The following is a 12884-nucleotide window of genomic DNA, read 5'->3' as shown; positions in this document are numbered from 1 at the left end:
TTAATTCCAACTTGCAAAAATAGCCTAGTCCAGGTTCTCTTAATCCAAATAAATTGATCTTATTCTTTAAAAAGTAATAAGAAATTGATCTGATTCTTTAAAAAGTAATAAGTCTATTTCCCCCAGTATTCATTTTGGGGAGGAGGAGAATGAAATAATTGCAAAATAAAACAAATATATTAATCAGCCATTTTTAAACAAGAAATGGAATCATATATTGTCTGAGAGGTTACAAATGAAACATTATCATAAAGTGTCCAAAAGCTTATAAATTAAGCACCTGACTGACTTGTGGCTTCATCATTTAATTATGGAACTAGTTAAATATCTAATGTCTCTAGAAGTTTCCTCATCTGCAAAATATCATTCTATCTGCATCACAGGGTTGTTATAAGGAAAAAGTCAATTCATATACACAGAACAGTGCCTGGTATATATAATAAATATTTGCTATCATGATATCAGAAGGGGCTAGTCCTTGGAAAAATGCATCTTCCCAGAAAAGGTAGAAAAGGACAGTGAAAGAGAGGAAGATCCTCAATTGGATAGATTTACACAATGACTATAACTACGGGCTTGAACATAACAAAGATCATGCGGATGGCACAGAATAGGGCAAGATCTGAAAAACTGTCAACAACTTTTATTTTGCTTGGACCCACAATTAACACACTTAGTCCTAGCAGTCTGTGGGTTTCCTTTTTACCTTGTCAGAGAAGGTTTTTTGATGTGGAATAGTTTTTTTAAAACATCCTAAAAAATATTTTTACAAATATCCTATTTCTAGACATTGTTTTGCTTCCAGTTTTGCTATTATAAAAGGTTTTTTTGTGGCTCTGAATAATACTAGTGAAAGACTTACGAACATATTTGTGGACTTGTCCATCTTTGTACTGTAATAAATTCCCATGGGCAGCATCCTTTTGACAAATTGTAAGGTATGTAGGTAATCATCTAAAAATTTTCTTAAAAGAAAATAAAATTTGGCAGTTATTTTGCTTTTTTCACTGAAAAGTAATCTCTGAAACAGTAGAAATTTTATTTCTTAGTTGTCACTATTGTGGCTGTTGTTGTTACGTGTCAGCGAGTCATAGGCAAATCATAGCAAGGGTCTTCGACCCTTTCATGACTTTCATCCTTTCTCCAGGTTCATAGGGTTTCCAGAGGCAGGCTACTTATGGAAGTGTATGCCATTCCTGCTTCCAAGTTTGTTTTAACCGCGGGGTCCTACCAAACACTGTCTACCATGGGTAACCATTATCGCATTTGACACAAGAACCCTTATTCACTGATGGTAGGAGGATAAAATGGTGCAACCACTATGAAAGATGATATGGCTCTTTTTCAGAAAGTTGGAAATAGAAATACGATTTGACGCAGCAATTACACTACTAGGAATATACCCTAAAGAAACAAGAGCTGCCACACAAATAGCAAATAAATGGAAGCAACTCAAGTGCCCATTAACAAATGAATAGATATTTACACAATGGACTACTATGCAGCACTGAAAAAAAAGGAACTCATAAAATATTACACAACATTGGTGACCTTGAAGGACATTATGCAGAGTGAAATGTCTCAGTCACAAAAGGACAAATACCGCATAGAGAACACCACGATTATAAAATAGTACTGACATGGGAGTTGGGAGAAACAAAGAAAAGAGGACATAAATAATGAATACTGCATTGGAACAGATGAAGGTAAGACCTGTTTAAAAGGAATATATAGTTAGGCATTATTTGTATGACAACAGTCCAGAATAAGAGGTGTATAGCAAAGTGGACTGGGGAGGCATTGGAGGAAAGGAGGAAATCATGTAGCAATGAATGGTTCTTTACTTTTTTTTCTTTCTTAAAAAAGTGAACTCGGGGTATGGAAGAAAATGCGCAACAATGAATGGATGAAAACCCAACTTCTATATAAATTTTCATTAAAATCACAATAATAGTGGAGTGGACCTGGGGGAGGGCTTGTAAGACAATGAAATAATTTTTCTTTTACTTTTCAAAGAGAAGAGTGTACTGGGGGGAGGGGTGGGCAGGAACAAAAGTATAACAATGAAAAAATGGAAATCCAAAGTCTGTAAATTTTCATTAAAATTAATAATAAAACATTATTAAAATCACAATATTTTTCCAATTAAAAACCTATGTGTTTCTTTAGTAAAGAACAAAATACACATAAATTTTTAATAAGGTCATCTTTTCTTACTTTTTTCTTTTTATATTATTTTTTAAAATTTCAAAATTAATATAATTTTATACAAATGTTGTATGTACAAGATACTGTTTTTCTTTCACAATTTGTGATTAAATTGTTGAATGACTACCTCATCAGGGTGATTATTTTTCTACATTTGGTGTATTAAAAACAAATACATTCTCCTCCATAACAACAGTACATTCACCAAAGTAAAAGTAATCACATAGATGCATTGCATTAATACCATGAAATCTTCAGCTTGTCTTAACCACAGTACAACCAGAACTCAATCACGTTTCTGAAGCTGTAAATCATTCTAGAAAACTGTCCATTTTTATTTTTTTTTTGCCTTGGAGAGGATGGTGAATTCAAACTATAGATTTTTTTATTAGCAACACAACTTTTAACCACTATACCAATAGGGTTCTTTGAAAGCAAACAGTGTTTCTAGGTTATAGAATCTTACTGAATGTTATTCTATGGATACCAATTTTAACTTCCATCTATCTCTGGTGCCTACTAGTATGGAGCTGCACTGCCAACTTAGTTTGTGATCTGAATATACCAGCTGCTTCTTGTGTAATTTACAGGCTCTGAAAAAAATGCTGAAAGGTCTGCTATAGTTGGTTCTGACTTGTGTATGGAAAAAAAGCAGTAATATCTATGAGTGAGTTTTGAAAAAGTCTCCTTTCACTTCACAAGGATTTTCCAAACTATATTTTATAATGGGTATATGCCTATAATGCTCATCATTATGATATCTGACACCATGATCAACTCATCAATATTGACATTTTTGGCTTTACACACACACACACATACACACACACACACACACACACACATAAACACACACCCCACAATATAGATGAGCTCATCTGAATCCTCCCAGTAACTCTGAAATTTGTTCAATTATCATTACCTTTGAGTTAGAAACCAGGAAAGAGATTTACTGGCAAAGAATGTATATTGTTGTTGTTAGGTGCCACTGAGTGAACTATGATTCATAATGGTCCTACGAACAACAGATCTGATCCTTGCCCTATCCTGAACCATCTTTAGGATCTGTATAATAAAACCGTATCTATTTCTCGAGTCCACTGTACAGTCTTGTGTCAAGTCATTTCACTGAAGGTCTTGCTCTCCACCTTTCCCAGTATGACAGCTTTTTCCAAGGACTTTTTCCAATCTTTTTCCCTCCTGATAACATGTGAGTTCCCAAAATACATAAGGTGAAGTTCCACCATCCTTATCTCTAAGGAGCACCTTGCTTGTACTTCCACCAAGACAGATTTGCTTTTTCTTTTCGTTGTTGTTGTTATGTGCCATCCAGTCATTTGCAACTCATAGTGACCCCATGTACAATAGCTCTAAACCCTGCTCTATCCTGTGCCAACTTCACTGTCTCTGACACACCTACCCTCATTACCCCAGTCACTGAATCAATCCATCTCATCAAGGGTCTTCCTCTCTTTCTTTATCTCTCCACCCTTCCAAGCATGATGTCCCTCTACAAGAACTGGTCCCTCCTTGCACCATGTCCAAAGTTGGTCAGACGAAGCCTCAGAATCCTTGCCTTCAAGGAGCAGGCTGGTTTCACCCTTTCCAGGATGAACCTGTTTGATCTCCTGGCAGTCCATGGTGTATTCAATACTTCTCTTCAGCACCACAGCTCAAAGGCATCAATTCTCGTTCTATTATCCCCAGTCATTGTCTGGCTCTCTGACACAAGGTAAACAACTCTAAAGACTATGGCCTGGATCAGGCGCACCTAAGTTCTTCTGGTACTCATAGTATTTTCCAAAGTCTTCTCCAGCACCATAACTCTAAGTGATCAATTCTTATTTAGTCTTCCTTAATTACTGTAAAACCTTCAGATGCATATGGCTGAAAATACCATGGCTTATATATAGCGAGGATGAAAAGGTGATGTGGCACCACTGCTCAAGCTTTTAATTTCTCATCTGTAAAATAGAATATCTTTTTTTCATTGACACATACTCTTGCTGTTGTTAGGTTCCACAGGCTCAATTTGCAATCCATAATGACCATGAGACAGATTTAAACTGCCCCAAAGGCTTTATTAGGCTGTAATAAATTTAGATTGTCAGGTATTTTCTGAAACAAAGCAAGTGGATACATTAGAACCACCAATCTTTCTACTGGCAGCTGATCACTTAGCCATTGTGCTAATTAAGCACCTCAATTCATATTGCTGATGCTGTTTATAAGTTCTGCGGAATCATCCACAACTCATAGCACCTCTACGGACAACAGATCTGAACCCTGTCCTATCCTGTGTCATCTTCATCATCTCTGACACGCATTGAGTCCATTGCTGGAGTAACTTTGTCAATCCCCCTCATTGATCATCCTCTCTTTTGTTTATCCTTCACCTTTCCAAACATGATGTCCTTTCCCAAAGAACAGCCCCTTCTAACAATATGTTCAATGTATATAAGATGAAGCTTTGCCATCCCCACCTCTAACGAGCACTCCAGTTTCACTTTCTCTAAGACATAATTCAGAACTCTTTTCCAACATCACAACTCAAAGGCATCAATTATTCTGTCATCCATATTCGTTGTCCAGTTCTCAGATGTACAACAAATGATTAAAAAGGCACACCTTAGTCTTTAAACGGAAATTACTGTTCCTTAGTACTCTGGAGAACTTTCTGACTGCATACTTTCCCACTACAATTAAGTCTTTTGATTGTTATGTGCTATTAAGTCAATTCTGACTCAGATGGACCCTTTCTGATAGAATCAAACTATTTGATAATATGTCTTAGGTTGTAATCTGCATGTAAAAGCTGGACAATAAATAAGAAAAAAATCAAACAAACCAGTTTTGATGTTTTTAAATTATGATATTGACAAAAAACAATAAATGCCAGAAGACTAAATAAATTTTAGAAGTAGAGCCAAAAATGTCCCTTATGAGCTATGATGAGGAAAAATTCTGCCTTGTGTACTTTAGCTGTGTAATCAGAAGGATTAATTTCCTGAGAAGGACACCATAGTTGATTTTAAGAAGGGGGGGGGAAAGAAAGGCAGACCTCCCATGAGATAAACTGATACAAGGATTACAACAACAGGTTCAGTCATAGAAACCATTGTTAGCATATTACAAGAGTAGGAAATGTTTTGTTTTTGTTAAACATTGAACATGTTATACATGCTCCTGAGTCATAACCAATTCTATGGCATATAACCACCACTACAGTCTTTACAGAAGATCACCATATCTTTTCTCCCGCCAACAAAAATTTTACTTTATTAGCAGATGTGATGTGCATTGTATTAATAGATTTACATTATATGTTTATAGGGAAGTTATATAGGCTTAGTGGAAAGGAGTTTCCCTACCAACACAAAGGCATATGGTTCAAATCCATCAGCTGCTCCTCAGGAGAACGATGGGTAATTTCCTTTTGGGCACAATACTGCCTCTAAAAACCCCCTGGGCGGTCAGCTATGAGTTAGTTCTGACTTTACAGTACGTAACAAAACAACATTATTTATAAACCAGGAAGCCTTAACTCCTCTCCCACAAACATTGTTCAGGCAACTCACAGGACCTAGATCTAAGGACCAAACTGATCCAAAAGTTGTTTTCTCTTGGTCTGAAGGAATTTTCCCAACTCTTCTCCTATTTGAATTCTAGATGAACATTTCAAACTGAAGAGTCTTCACACAAAACATAGATTTCCAATGACAGATCTGCTAACATTACTCAATCAACATTTCCACAAGACAATGGATGAACAGTTAACATAGCCAGATAGTGTCTCAATTTTATAAAACCACATTTTATAAAGAGTCATAGTCTTCATCTCTCTCTCTCTGTATGCTCCCAGGCCCTAAATTCAAGAAGGGTTATTTTAAACTAAGCAATGAATTTGTTAAATTGTTATTATTTTCTTCCTTTTTTAACAAAACCTGGTCAGCTTTGAGAATTATTAAATGATGCTTTAAAGTCATTTGTGCTTTTGATCATCATATGCACCCTTTACTTATATAGGAAGGTAAACTCTGTCCTAAGTGTAATATAGAGTTTTCCATAATAGCTACAATAAGTTGCTATTTAAAAAAAAACTGCCTTCATCAGTAATACCAAATTGAATTTCATTTTTTGCATTTTGTTTTGTTTAGAGCTCATCCTTAAGAGATAAAAGTGATAAAGTGATTATAACAATGAATCCTAGTGTGGCAGAGATGATGATGGCACAGGAAAGAGCGGGTTTTAGATCTAATGTTGTAGGATCACTATGACTCATAATAAGTTCCACAGGATCTAACAACAGCAACAACATAGTTTCTAAAATGTAGACATATGAAATAGCCTTTCATTGCAAGTCAAAGTTGTTTTGATACCTATTAGGATATATATACTAAAAAATTCTCAGAGGTACAATTCAATATATGATTCTATTGCAATAAGAACTTGCCAACAGTAACAAATTTTGTTTTCTTTTATTTTTGGTCTCCATGATCAGTACCAGACGCCTTTTAAATATGTCCATTAGTCATCAGATTGCTCAGTCCTGTAAAAACTTCCATGGGGAAAATAACAAGAGACATTATTCTTAATTAAATTTCTCAGCTTTGACTAATACAAATGTTACTTCATAACACATGTATCTAAATTTGGTGCTAGCATATTTTAATTTAAGATAAAACAGATCCCTGTGTTCCAAACAGCCCACATCTTTTAGCTCTAAGGATGGCAATGGGAAGTTCTCAGGAGACAAGTGAACTGCACAGGAAAGCATTAACTGGTGCTGATGATGTCAGAGAGCTAGAACGGCTTCTTTGAATTCTACTCATTTGCCCATCAGGTATCTTATTTATTTATAAGCTCAGAACGTCACAGAGAATTTAGTTTCAAAAGAAGAGCACAAAGGACTTTTACAAGCTGTCATATCTTTCCTCCTTTAAGCATTCTTTTTTGGGAAAGGAAGAGGCCCTTAGCCTTATTTTACAGGGCCTTTTAGTGAAGTGGAAGGAGTCTTCCTGGCACAGAGGTCAAGTGCTCAGCTGTAAACCAAAAAGTCAGCAGTTCAAATCCACCCACCAGTTGCTCTGCAGAATAGAGAGCTTGCAGTTCACTTCTGTACATATTATAGCCTTGGAAATCTTATGGGACATTCTACTGTGTCCTTTGGGGTTGCTGCTAGTTTAAATCCACTAGGAACAGAAGGAGTTTTGTTTGTTTCTCTTATATTAGTGAGGTAGAGTGTCCTCAATAATATCTGTTATCATATTGCAAATCAGACAAAAATCTGGTAAGGCAATTTCCACAGTATAACACTTGAAGAATTAAACTCTTTTCTTCATTTTTCAGTAAGGGTTTTTAGAAAAATTTTGAAACTAACGAAAAAGTTTTAATGACATAATTCCATAAGCTTGTATGTTTTTTTCCCCAATAAAGTGTGAATTCCCTGACAAGGTTTTCAATCAATCTATAGTATGTAAAGACTTTTGTATTAATTTTTACAATGAATAGACCTTTGTGAATCTTTGCATTATATTTCCTTCTGTTTTTAAGGGAAGTTTGTGCAGAATAAAGGAAAGAAAATAGAGTTACAGTATTTGGGTGCAAATATATCACAGCAGGCATTTGTTTGATGAGCGTGGTCTAAGGATAGGACAGTCTTCTTAATTTTTGCTTCTCTTATAATCTATCAAAAAGTCTCTTTTGAGATGTCACTGATGTTTGTCCCATTTGTGATCACACTCTATCACTGTTAGGACAAAATCATTTTAGTATCTACTGTGCTAAATGTTGGATTATCACTCAATATCAATATTATCTTTTGCTATTCACTCAGAACTGTTTCCTCCCACAGCAGTCATATTCAAAGGATTCTCCTTTTCCATTTCAAATGTTCAACTCTTTTCAATAAAAGTCCACAGACATACCCCTTTCTACTAAAGAAGCTTTGCTATCTTTTCTTCAGGCCTTTCAGCTGCATAATTACAGTATTTAAAGTGAAATGTATGATCATAAAATTATTAAATAACAGCAAAAAGTATGGAAATTTTTCTTAAAGATCATGAAAAATGTGAAAACATTCTTTCATTTATATAATTTTGCTCAGGTGGGTTTACAATAACCTGGAGGGAATCTACTAAATATATACTACACATTGCCCTTTCAATCCATCTAAACTATATAATTTGAAAACCATTAACAAAAAGGAACACAGTTGCTTAAAAACATTTTAATGTCTTTTCTTTTAGGGCATAGATGCTACCATAAAATTTAGTTTAATCATAAGAAGATAACTTGAATTTTTAAATATGAAATTCACCATTTAAAAAAGTATAATGTGCTCAAGTAGTTTATATTGAGGCACTTTAATTTCTAGTCTATAGTAATAAAAGTTTTCTTTGAACAGTCTTCCAAAATTTCCTATGAATGATCAAAGAAAGAGCTAAATTGTTCTTCTGGCTAGAAAGATCAAAGCACTATTATGTTTTTAGAATTGTTTAATACTGTTGCACAAACAGGTGGTGAATTTATGTTACTGCTATTAAACTGTTTCTTGCTGTCCTGAGCTTAGGAAGAATGGTTTATTTTTAACAAGATACTTACAGGTTGACTTGACCTTTCTCAATTTTAAATCTTCTTTATAAGGTTTCTCAGAATAATGTGAAATCTACCCTAGACTCAAGTGAAAACCAAAAAGAAAAAACGTATGATTCTCCAGGCTCGAGCAATCATATCAAAGGCAGCTAAGAGAGTGTGCACTAAGCGCACCCACTTGATAAGCCTATATTACTGCAGCATTCTATTATTTAATACGCCTTCTATTACTGAAGTTATATACCCTCAAATTCAAAACCCATAGCCAATGACTCAAAATAAACTCATTGCTGAGCCTCAAGTGAATTTATGGAGACTATAAATCACAAGGCAGGAACACTGCCCATCCTCCTGTGGAGTAGTTGGTAGATATGCACCATGAGAAAGACATCTTTGGGTTAGCAATACAATTTCCTATGCCACCAGCAGTCCCTATTATATACTAGTTATATTTTCTATCATGTCTAATACTTGAAAGAAAAATGTGGGGTAGTTTAACTGCGTCCAGACACTCCATGGATAAGGATGGCAATTTCCTCCCATAAAGGATAAAAGTGTCAGAAACTCAACAGGGAATCATCATGAGTCAGAACTGACTTGATGGCAGTAAGTTTTGGTTACATATGGATTAAAAGTGATGTTATTAATTATTAAAATAATATTGGACTATTACTGAGCATATATTAATTTCACAGTTTCTTAATGAACTTTCATGTATCATTTAGTTCTCACAATAATCTATGAGCTATATTCTAGAATTTCATCATCTTACTGATAAAGGAATAGATGCAGAGAGGTTAAGGAACTTGCTTGAGATCACATTGGCAGAAGAGATAAAATAAGAAATTAAATGCAGATTTGGCTGATATCAGAAAAAGAGGTCATGAGTCAGTAATGCTTTCAAATGAATTTATTTTACATATCTTGTTGTTGTTGTTGTTGTTGTTATGTGTCATCGACCCTATGTACAATTGCTCTGAAGCCTGCCCTGTCTTGAGCCAGTCTCACTGATACTGACACACGTGCATCCACGGCCTTAGTTAATATATCAATCCATCTCATCCAGGTCTTCCTCATCTGCACTGTTCCTTCACTCTTCCAAGCATGATATTCTTCTCCTGTGCTCGACTCATATCAACAACAACAAAAATTACTTAATACTATATTCTGCTACTAGTAGTAAGCAACTCTGGTGCCTTAATAGTAAGTGATTATGCTGCCAATGCAAAGGTACACAGCTCAGGTACACCAGCTGCTTCATGAAAGAAAGAAGGGCAATCTCCTACTGTGCGATTTACTGCCTCCGAAAATCCACCAAAGGGTCAGTTGTGGGTTGGTCCCAACCAGACAGCACACAACAACACATTATTTAAATAATAGTAGCTATTATGAACATGAAAAAGATTTTGAGGATGGTGCAGAATAGGATACGGTTCAAATCTGTTCTTCACCCGGTCACTACGAATTGCTGAGTATGACAGTACACAGCAACAACTAGATTACCTAAAAGTAGCCTAAGACCGTTATCAAACATTTAAAACTTACACGTATAAATCGATGATACTATAATTAGCTCTGAGATACATCAAAATATTAACAAAAAACTATCTTTAGAAACTTGTGATTCATTCTGATTACTTAGGAAAATTTATGTCCATGTCAAGGCAGTTAAAATTAATGGCCTGTGTAGGACTGATCCAGTAATTCGCACCATTATAATGTCCATTGTTGATAACTGAATTATTGGTTCTGCAATAGGTACCCACTAACTTCCAAGTTTGGTCATTTTTCTCTACATCTAGGGAAATATGAACGTTTCATACTGATTATTAACACTCTTGGAGGCAGCAGTCAGGATATCAAAAGACAAGCTGCATTAGGAAAATCTGCAGTCAGGGACTTCTTCAAAATGAAGAGTAAGGATGTCAGTCTAGAGACTAAAGTTCACCTGATCCAGGCGATGGTCTTCACAATTACTTGTTAAACATCAGAGGGGTGGACAATGATCAAGAGTGACAGATGAATTATTGATGTCTTTGAGTTGTGGTGCTAGAGAACTACCCAGAAAATAGTTCTTTCCTAGAGAGAGTGAAACCGAGATGCTCCTTGAAGGAAAGGAATTTGAGACTACATCTCAAATATCAAATACTCTGGACATGTAGCCAGGAGGGACCAGGCTTTGGAGAATGATAACATGCTTTAAAGGGTCGAGGGACAGCATAGGACAGGGAGACCCTGGATGAGAGGGACTGACATAATAACTGGGTTATTAAGGGTAGGTGTGTCAGATAGTGAGATTGGCTCAGGATAGAGCAGGATTTAGAGCTACTGTGCATGGGGTCTCTATGAGTCATAATTAACTCATTTAACAAATAGCATATAACAACAATATATTGTTTATTGCTCTTATTAGCATGGTGAAATGTCTATCCTATATATTGACTTTGTTATTGACAGTTAAAGGTGAATGATAGAAAGATGAGCATTTCTTCATGTGTCTGTTAGGTATCTGAATGTCTGTCTTTGTAAAAAGTCTTTCCATGTCTTTTGCCCATTTTGTAATTGGGTTATCAGTCTTTTTCTTGTGGAGGCCCAGTAGGATTCTGTGACGTTTTATTAAGAGATCCTTGTCTGAGAGCCCACCCCACCCTCAGTCAATAATTTCTTTTCACCCTACTGGAGAAACTTTTCAATGTACACAGGGATTTAATCTCTAGATTTAATCTCAGGGACCATCCATCAATTTTCTTCTCTGTTAGATGTGTATTTCTGGCTATTTGTTTTGTTTTGGGTTTTGTTTTTGTTTTCTTTCAGTCTTTCTATACCATGGGCTAGGCTTTCTAAGTTTGGTCCCACTTTGTCTCTTATGATCTTCATGATTTGGGGCTTTACTCCTATGTCTCTGATTCACTGTGAGTTGTTTTTTGTGTGTGATGAGCGGTGTGAATCTTGTTTCAGCCTTCTGTAGGAAGCAGTACACTTTTGCCAGCATTTGTTCAAGAAGTTGTCATTTCCCCATTTGATAGGTTTTGTTTCTCTGTCAAATTTCAGTAGGCCATAGATAGATGAGGTAACTTCTGGCTTCTCAAATCTGTTCCATTGGTCTATGTGCATGTCATTATACCAGTACCATGCTGTTTTGTTTATTAAACCAGTGTAGTAGGTTTTGAGATCAGGGAGTGCTATGCCTCCCACTTCATTCTTGTTTTTCAGAAGTGCTTTGCTTATTCAAGGTTTCTGTATTCTCCTAATAAACTTGCCAATTGTCTTTTCTCTCTCTTTAGAAAATGAATTTTGTTATCTGTACTGGGATTGCATTAAACATGTAAATTGCTTACTGCAGGACTGTCATTTTTACTGTAGTAAGTCTCCTATCCATGAACAGGGAACATTTATCCATTTATTAGGTCTTTTATTGTTTCTCACAGAAATGTTTTGTAATTTTCTTTGTAAAGGTCTTTTGTGTCTCTAGTTAGGTTTATTCCTAACTATCTCAATTTATGATTGGCTATTGTAAATGGAAGCAGAAGTGGCATCCATTTCCTAAACAACATGCCTCTGGAGACTATGAACTTGGAGGAATGACGATGATTATAGAAAGGCTTCAGGCCTTTTGTTCATAGAGTCGCTATGAGTCATGCTCCACTTGATGGCAATCAACAAGAACAACATTATAAATGGTGTTGTTTTCTTATTTGCTTTCTCTGTGTTTTCTTTTTTACTGTAAATGTTAATGCTCAAAATCATTGGTAATAAGAGAGATGCAAATCAAAACCACAATGAGATACCATCTCACTCTAGTAGCCATGGCAAAGCTTAACAAGACAGCAAGCAATGTCGAGAGATACCATCTCTCATGCACTGTTGGTGAGTCTGCAAAATTGTTCAACAACTTTGGAAGGCAGTTTGGCATTTCCTCAAAAAAGCTGAAATTAGAAATTCCATATGATCCAGCTATTCCACTGCTTGGAATAAATAAATCCTGAGGAAATTAGAACTGAGACACAAAAGGGGATTTGTACACCAGAAATTCTGCTGTCAGGGATCTCTCCAGAGTATTAAAGAGCAACAATGTCAGTTTG

This window comes from Elephantulus edwardii, unplaced genomic scaffold (assembly GCF_000299155.1).
Source record: "Elephantulus edwardii isolate Elephantulus edwardi_28Jun2011 unplaced genomic scaffold, EleEdw1.0 scaffold00290, whole genome shotgun sequence".
Taxonomy (NCBI): domain Eukaryota; kingdom Metazoa; phylum Chordata; class Mammalia; order Macroscelidea; family Macroscelididae; genus Elephantulus; species Elephantulus edwardii.
Note: the sequence above shows the minus strand (reverse complement) of the source record.